The sequence below is a fragment of the Colius striatus genome, unplaced genomic scaffold (genome assembly GCF_028858725.1).
Source record: "Colius striatus isolate bColStr4 unplaced genomic scaffold, bColStr4.1.hap1 scaffold_35, whole genome shotgun sequence".
NCBI classification, from domain to species: domain Eukaryota; kingdom Metazoa; phylum Chordata; class Aves; order Coliiformes; family Coliidae; genus Colius; species Colius striatus.
The window spans coordinates 419,953-428,407 of NW_026908519.1; the positions used below are offsets into that span (position 1 = coordinate 419,953).

Genomic DNA, 8,455 nt, shown 5'->3' on the forward strand with positions numbered 1-8,455 from the left:
TAGCAGGAGTTACGCACTTTGGTAAGTGCAACGAGCTTTCTTCCTTTCTCCCAACTGTTTGGGAATTCAGCCTTATGCACATATGAACTTGTATTTATTTTCATAACACCATGCAATCACCTTCTTGAAATATCTTTAAGTGTATCGCAAAGAAGGACAAGAGTACAGTAAATTCACATAGTTGTTCATCTGAAGTACTTGGGGGACTTCATTTGCTTGTCAATACCTTCCAAAGCGCTTCACAAGTTTCCACCTCACAGAATTCATTCCAAAGTTCACAAACAACAGATTTAGAAAATAAATCTTCTAGTAAGTTAATGATTGCACTTCTACTGTATATGGCAAATTACAAATTTCACTTGCAAATAACACTTTTCCGTCTTAAATTTGTCACAAAATTATAACTTCTACAGCAGAGTGCACAAAGAGGTTTATAGAGAGAAAAATATCTTACCTTTTCACCTTTTATTGTCACATAAAGGAAAACATCAGATGTGGTATCTTCTACAGCACATACTTTGGCTGTCGTCTGGGTAGTTGCTAAACAGAGTTATAAATACAAGAACAAGGATAAAGATTAAACCCATACAAAACTATCAGTATTTGTCACTTCCACTTCCACTTCCACTTCCACTTGACACAGACAAAAATAGAAATCACAATTAGATGTGTACACGATCTCTTTAGAGAAGCTAGTACAACTGTCGTAACTTTTAAATGAAATAAGAAAGTAACAGGGCAATAAGAAGGGTTACAAAAATGTTCTCCTTAGTCTTTGAAGGAAAATTGAGAGCCAAAACAGATTAATGACTTCCACACACAAACTAGTCCTAGTCTACACTAAAAATCTTTGTCAGAGTCTAAAAGATGAGCTAATCTGTAGCACAAATGCACACTTCCCAAACTTGACATTTACTTTTCTTGAAATAAGTTTTATTTGTACATGTGTATAGCTTAGTTAGGCTCTTCATCCAAGCAAACACAGCTGATGAAATCCACGAGTAAAATGTGAAGCACTGCTTCTGCAGACACTAAGGATGTGCCAGCAATGAAAAAAAATTATCACTGCTTACGGTACAGTCTGGGAAATGAAATTCAGTGTTATCACTGCTTCTATAGGAACCTTTCCCTTTACTCTGCATGGTGACACACAGCTGGGTGTGGGGAAAACATAAGTAAATCATGAGAAGCGTTGCTTACTGGTTACCTTGGGGAGTTGATCAGCCTAAAGACCCTTTCTCATTTTCATAAACTCATCCTCTCCTCCCCAAATACAAGTATAGAAAACTCCACATAAAAGGTAAGTAAATGGGCAGGCAGTTTTTCAGGTAGAAGAATATAACTCAAGATTAGGATGCCTCAGTGAAGAGTTGCTTTTCTAGTAAGACCAAAAGCTATCAGAAAAAGACTGGATGACCCACTGAAACTTCAAATATGGGAAAAGACAAGAAGAGATTAAAGAGAAAGCAGTTCTGGACAACAAAATGACTACTTAGAGCTCAATCTATTTTTTAACATGTGTAACAAAGATACTCCTCTTCTGAGCTGCTGCTTACATCCTCGTCAAACAACAACTGACAGGGTAAATCCGTAAGCCAGATTGTGACGTCTCCACACAAAACTACAACAATACATTTGTGATGCTGAATCAAAGATTCAGACCAAATAGACAGAAAGGCTTCATTGTTCAAAACAACTGTCACACGAGTCCTACGTTATTTAGCCTATCCAAGAGCCAGATACCCTCTAGTCAACTGTCAAAATTGATGCAGCATGGAAGCCCACAGTACTCAACATGCAGCTCCACAAATGTTTTTGCCTTAGTCCACACAGAAACCACTCATGTAGCTTCTTTCTGTATTTTTAACATACAACATTCTTAAATAAATACAAAATACAAGCACTACAATTCTCCAATGGTTTCTTTTTCCCAAAACAGAAATACCAATGACCATTTTGGCAGGACGTTTTACTTACCTTTGAGAAGGTTTAGACAATACTGAGTAGCAGCACTATCCCATCTTTTAGCTGCTCTAGGAAAATAAACACAACCAACCATCCTACCTCAACAAAATTAACAACTTTGGAAAAAGCTTTGGATACATGTCAAGAGATTACTTCAAGTCATGATAAATCTTAAGAAGTGCACCAATGAGACATAACAAAGGATTAAAACAGGTCAATAATAAAACTGGAATCACTAAGGAAGAAACATTCATTAATCACCAATTGGTTCTGTTTAAGAACTGCTCTTCTGAAACAGGTTTTGTAACCTGATTTCCTACCTTCTTCTTGAAACACAATCTCTTCTAAAAATAACTGATGTAACAAGACTTCATGCTTAGGAAACTTACTAATATAGTTATTAAACTCTACTTACACTGTTCCTGCAGTACTTCCACAGAAGCTGACATGCAGTGTCACTGGCTGTGTGCGATACAGTCTACATTTCTTTGCTCTATATGGGATCCACATGAATGCTTCCAGTGCCTGACAATATTGTTTTGAAAAAGCACCCTGGATGCTTCAGCCCCAAACCAATGCAAAGACTCTTGCTATCTACACAACATAACGGTGCTTTTACCTGTCCTTCTTCTACCGTGACTGGTTTTGCCTCATCCACATCTTTGTAAGGTGTGTGGTAGAGCTGATTCATTGCAGCAGTCAGGTTTTTATATTCTATTTCATTGACTGTGTAAGGCTCACATCCTTCCATAGGAACCCAGAAGCAACTCGGACTTTCAACCTAGGGCAAGGAGTAGATAACAAAACCAGGTAATATTAGACTTAAAAACATCCCATTATTTGAGCAGAAGCTATCTGAGCAGCAAATCTAAAAACTTAATCTTTAGTGAGGCCCGTTAAAAAGTACTGGGGCTGGATACTGAGCATACAGAATGCCAACAAGCAAAGCATCTTTCAACTTCAAGCCATTAGGTCATTAAAGGACTTCTCAGCTTTCAAGTTTCTTCAGCACTGTAATTAATGGCACATACAATCTAAAAGGTATTGCTATTATCTAAACAGTTTGTTCAACCAAACACTGTGTAAAGTTCAGTGACATAAGGCTTCCCTATTGTTTTCAAGAACTATGTATGAAAACACAGAACACACAACAAACCCCATCAACGGGCTTTTCTTCATGCTCAGGAGTCTACAGGACAGTTGTTTTCTTTATAATAGAGTCATAGCTTTCTGCTTAGCCTTTGTAACCAGTTCTATCCCAGTCTCTCCTCTGATCTGGGTCTCCTGCTCTTAGGGGTTAATCCCAGTTCAACACCACACAGCTGCTTCCTAACTCTCCTGCAGTGGGATGATTAACAGACCTGGAAGGATTAAAGTGAGAAAACTCCTAGGTTGATGGGTGAAATAGGTAAACACCTCAAGGGGTAAAACAAAAGCTAGGTGTAGAAGCAAAGCAAAATGAGGAATACATCGTTTCCCACTGGTGGCCAGATGTTTATGCATCTCCTGGAGGGCTTCAGCGTGTATTAACACTGACTTGGGAACGTCTCTACTTACTGAATTTGGCTTCCCCTTTTCTCCTCCTTCCCCACAGGTTTTATTGCTGAGAACATCATCCTATGGTATGGAATGTCCCTTGGGCAGTTGGGGTTAGCTATCCTAGCTATATTCTGGGAAAAGGACTTTTCCCTGATGCCTTGTGGAACTGAGTAGAATCTAGCACTATACTGCACTGTATTTAAGATTACGTTGCACAGCTTCCAGTTTAGATTTTAGCTGCATCCCTACTGACCACTGTTGAGATGAAACAAGTATAAACACCTCTAACACATAAAAAGAAATGACAGAACATCCATGTGAGAAACAAAACAAGCTTCCTCGTGAAAGACTCGGGTCAGACTCTGCAGGGAAGCACTTGTATGAAGCGTTCTTGCAAGAGCGGTGTCCTAGCCAGCAGCACCCCTGACAGGTACAACATTGGGCTTGTTATTCCCTATCCAGGGTCCCTTCCTTGTTTCCCCATTGATCAGGTACTCCAAGGTTTACAACTTCTCCAGGCACCTACAATCCCCTCAGGGGATGGCTGGTTTTTGTACATTATGACCCATTCCCCACAGGCCTGAGATTTAAAACTCTAGTTAACGCTACAAACAAGCAGGTAACTGTCTTATGGTCAGTGCACTGATTTACACCACACAGACACAGACAGCAGTCGAAACTCCTTGTCTTAAGTTCTAATTCTGCAAAAGCAACATCAATATTTCTTACACCCAGGGCATCATGGAAAGGGGATGTCCCCTCCCCCCGCAAAAAACATCCCCCCCCCCCAAGCCAAGAGGCAAAGGGCAAAGGGCACAAACCCCCCCAAATGACCCAAGACAACCCCAAATGAACCCCAACCCCTCCAAATGAGCCTAAAGTCCCCCCAAAAGAGCCCAAAACCACCCTAAATGAACCTGAAACCTCCTCAAATGACCCAAAACCCCCAAAAATGGCCCCAAAAGCCCCCCAAATGAGCCCAAAACCTCCCCAAATGACCCAAAAACCCCCAAATGATCCCAAAACTCCCCCAAATGAGCCCAAGACCCCCCCCAAATTGTCCCAAAAGCCTCCCACATGAGCCCAAAACCTACCCAAATGACCCCAATTCCCTCCAAATGAGCCAAAACTCCCTCCAAATGACCCAAAACTCCCCCAAATGAGCCCAAGACCCCCCCAAATGAGCCCAAAATCCCCCCAAATGAGCCCCAACCCCCTCTAAATGAACCTAAAACCTCCCCAAATGACCCAAAATCCCCCCAAATGAGCCCAAGACCCCCCTAAATTAACCTAAAACCTACTCAAATGACCCAAAATCCCCCAAAATGGTCTAAAAATCCCCCCAAATGAGACCCAACCCCCCCTAAATGAACCTGAAACCTCCTCAAATGACCCAAAACCCCCCAAAATGGTCCAAAAAGCCCCCCAAATGAGCCCAAACCCCCCCATATTATCCCAAAACCCCTCAAAATGGCCCCAACCCCCTACAAATGACCCAAAACTCCTGCAAATGAGACCAAAAAGCCCAAAATGCCCCCAGAGCCCCCACATGGACCCAAATCAACCCAAATGAGCCCAAAACCCCCCAAAATGAGCCCAAACCCCCTCAAACGACTCCAAATGCCCCCAAACGACCCAAACTCCCCCCTAACCTCCCCCAAATGATACCAAAACACCCCCAAACGACCCCAAATCTCCCCAGGCCTCCCAAGTGACCCCATATCCCCCCAAACGACCCCAAGCCCCCCCAAATGACCCCAAAACCCCCAGAAAAGACTCCAACTCCCCCAAGTGACCCCATATCCCCTCAATCGACCCTGAAACCCTCCAAACCCCCACAGACCCCCTCAAACGCCCCCAGACCACCCCAAACAACCCCACACCACCCCTCAAAAGCCCCCAAGACCGCCCCAACTCACCTCCCCCCTCTCTCGATGAGTTTCTGCTGCCCTGTGGCACCTCAGCCCCGCCCCGGATGATGGGAGGCTGTCCCTGATACCCCCCAAAGACGTAGGGAGGGTGGAGGAGGGGAAAAGAGCGTGGGGGGTGGTCAAGCCGAAGCCCACCCACTCTTTTCGGGGGGGTAGGTGGGGTTTAGGGGGGCTCCACCCCCCTGATGGTGCAATAACTCCCCCTCCCGCCCCCAAAATGTCCCTCGGGGTAAGCTGGGAGGGGAATTGGAGGGTGGGGGGGGGGAGAGGTCTCCCCATGAGCTTAGACACCCCTCAAATCAACTCAAAATCCCCCAAAATGAGCCCAAAACCTTCCAAATGGCCCAAACCCCACAAAATGAACCCAAACCCCCACAAAATGAGCCCCAAGCCCCAAATGACCCAAAACTCAGAAAAATGTGCCCAAAACGCCCCCAAATGGCCCCAACCCCCCCCAATGAACCCGAAATCCCCCCAAATGAGCCCAAAACCTCCCAAATGACCCCAAACCCCACAAAATTAATCCAAAACTCCGCAAAATGTACCCAAACCCCCCCAAAATGAGCCGAACCCTCCCCAAATGAGCCCCAAACGCCCCAAATGGCCCGAAAATCCAACCAAAATGGGGGTTTCGAGTCACAAAATGAGGGCAGGTTGGTCACAGGTTCGGTTTGAGGCGACAACGGCCGTTTCAGGGGCAAAACCGCTGCTGTGAGGTGGGAAAAGGAGCTCGTGGGAGGTACAAATCACCCAACATGGCGGCTGTGCGGACGCCGCCATGTTGTACGGACGCCGTTACGGTGAAGGGGGCGGGTGCTGTGCGGACGCCGCCATGTTGTACGGACGCCGTTACGGTGAAGGGGGCGGGTGCTGTGAGGGCGCCGCCATGTTGGGTGAGGACAGAGGCGGCCGCCATTTTGTGCCGAGCGCGCGTTTTCCCGCTTCCGCCCGGCTGAGGGGAGGGAGGAGGCGGAGAAAAAGCGGCTTTTGACGCCAAAAGCGAGGGCGAGGTACAGCGGGGAGGGGAATGGGGAGGAGGAGGGACGCGAGAGGGAGCTGGAGAAAGGTGTTGGGAGGCGCGGGGCTGGCAGGAACGGGGAGAGAATCGTTTAAATTGCTCCATTTTACCCCAAAAAGCGGCGGGTTGTTGAGCTTAGAGGGACCGTTTTGCCCTCAAAGATTAAATTTCCCCTCACACCTTCGTTTTATACCTCAAATGATTCCCATTTTCGCCCTTAAAGCGGCGGTTTTGCCCTAAACCAGTAGTTTTTGCCTCAGAAAGGCGCTTTTCCTGCCTCAAAGGGATTTTTCCCCTATCAGATTAACTTAATTTGCCTCAAAGCAGCTATTTTCCGGAAAAAAAGCTGGTTTTCCCCACAGAACAGCGATTTTCCTGCCTTAAAGGGATTTTTCCCCCCTCAGATAACTCAGTTTTCCTCAAAGCAGCGATTTTCACCGAAAAAAGAGGTTTTTCCCCTCAGAGAGGTGCTTTTCCTGCCTCAAAAGGATTTCTCTCCCCTCAGGTGCACTTAATTTGCCTCAAAGCAGTGATTTTTACCCTAAAACATAGGTTTTTTTCCCCTCAAAATGTGGCTTTCCCCCACATAAAGTGGCTTTTTCCCTCACACAAAGCCTGGGATCAACTTCATTTGCCTCAAAACAGCGATTTTCACCCCAAAAAGCAGTTTTTCCCCTCAGAAAGGCAATTTTCCCTCCTTAAAGGGACTTTTCTCCCCTCATATTAACTCAATTTGCCTCAAAGCGGTGCTTTCCCCTCTAAAAAAGCTGATTTTAACCTTAAAAGGCACTTTTTCCCCTCAGATGAGCTAATTTTGCCTCAAAGCAGCAATTCCCCCCCAAAAAAGCAGTTTTTACCCTCAAAAAGGCAATTTTCCCACCTCAAAAGGATTTCTCCCCCCTCAGATGAACTTAATTTGCCTCAAAGCAGTGATTTTTACCCTAAACCAGAGGTTTTTTCCCCTCAAAATGTGACTTTCCCCCACACAAACTGGATTTTTTCCTCACACAAAGCCTGGGATCAACTTCATTTGCCTCAAAGCATCTATTTTCACCCCAAAAAGCTGATTTTTTCCTCAGGCGCTTTTCCTGCTTCAAAGGGATTTTTCCCTCCTCAAGTGAGTCTAATCTGCCTCAAAGCAGCAATTTTCACCCCAAAAATCATTTTTCCCCCTCAGAAAGGAACTTTTCCTCCTCAGATGAGCTAATTTTGCCTCAAAGCAGCAATTCTCCCCCCAGAAAAGCAGTTTTTACCCTCAAAAAGGCAATTTTCCGGCCTCAAAAGGATTTCTCCCCCCTCAGATGAACTTAATTTGCATCAAAGCAATGATTTTTACCCTTAAACAGAGCTTTTTCCATTCAAAATGTGACTTTCCCTTACGTAAAGTGTCTTTTTCCTTCATATAAAGCCTGGGATCAACTTAATTACCTCAAAGCAGTGATTTTCACCCCAAAATTATGTTTTTCCCCTCAGAAAGGCGCTTTTCCTGCCTCAAAGGGATTTCTCCCCCCGTCAGATGAACTTAATTTACCTCAAAGCAGTGATTTTTCCCCCAGAAAAGCACTTTTCCCCCTGAAAACGTGACTATCCCCTGCACAAAGTGGCTTCTTCCCTCACACAAAGCCTCGGATCAACTCAGTTTTCCTCAAAGCAGCGATTTTCACCCAAAAAGCGGTTTTCCCTCTCAGAAAGGCACTTTTCCCGCCTCAGAGGGATTTTTCCCCTCTCAGATCAACTTAGTTTGCTTCAAAGAAGTGATTCTTACCCCAAAACAGTTTTTTCCCCTCAAAAAATGTGAGGCAGCCGGAGCCTGGCAACCAGCTGGGCCTGTGGGGTTTGGCCTCACAGGGGGCTGCGGCCTGAGGGAGCCTCTGGATCAGGCACAAGCAGCTCTGTCCATGTCCTGTCTGTTCTCTGCCTGGGAGCTGTGTGTTGTCTCGGTGCCCCACAGAGAGCACAGACACACTGAGGCACAGACAGTGCTGCTGGGTGGGGGAAATGA

The 8,455-nt window shown here is 45.3% G+C and overlaps 1 long non-coding RNA gene across 1 annotated transcript; it reads right to left on the reverse strand.

The window, feature by feature from the left end:
* Positions 1–2,386: 2,386 nt before the first annotated feature.
* On the reverse strand, positions 2,387–5,459 carry LOC133629271 (uncharacterized). Its single transcript, XR_009820992.1, has 3 exons — positions 5,424–5,459; positions 2,585–2,746; positions 2,387–2,490 (listed from the first exon to the last, which is right to left on the reverse strand). It is a non-coding gene; the product is annotated as an uncharacterized LOC133629271 (long non-coding RNA).
* Between the last annotated feature and the right edge of the window lie 2,996 nt (positions 5,460–8,455).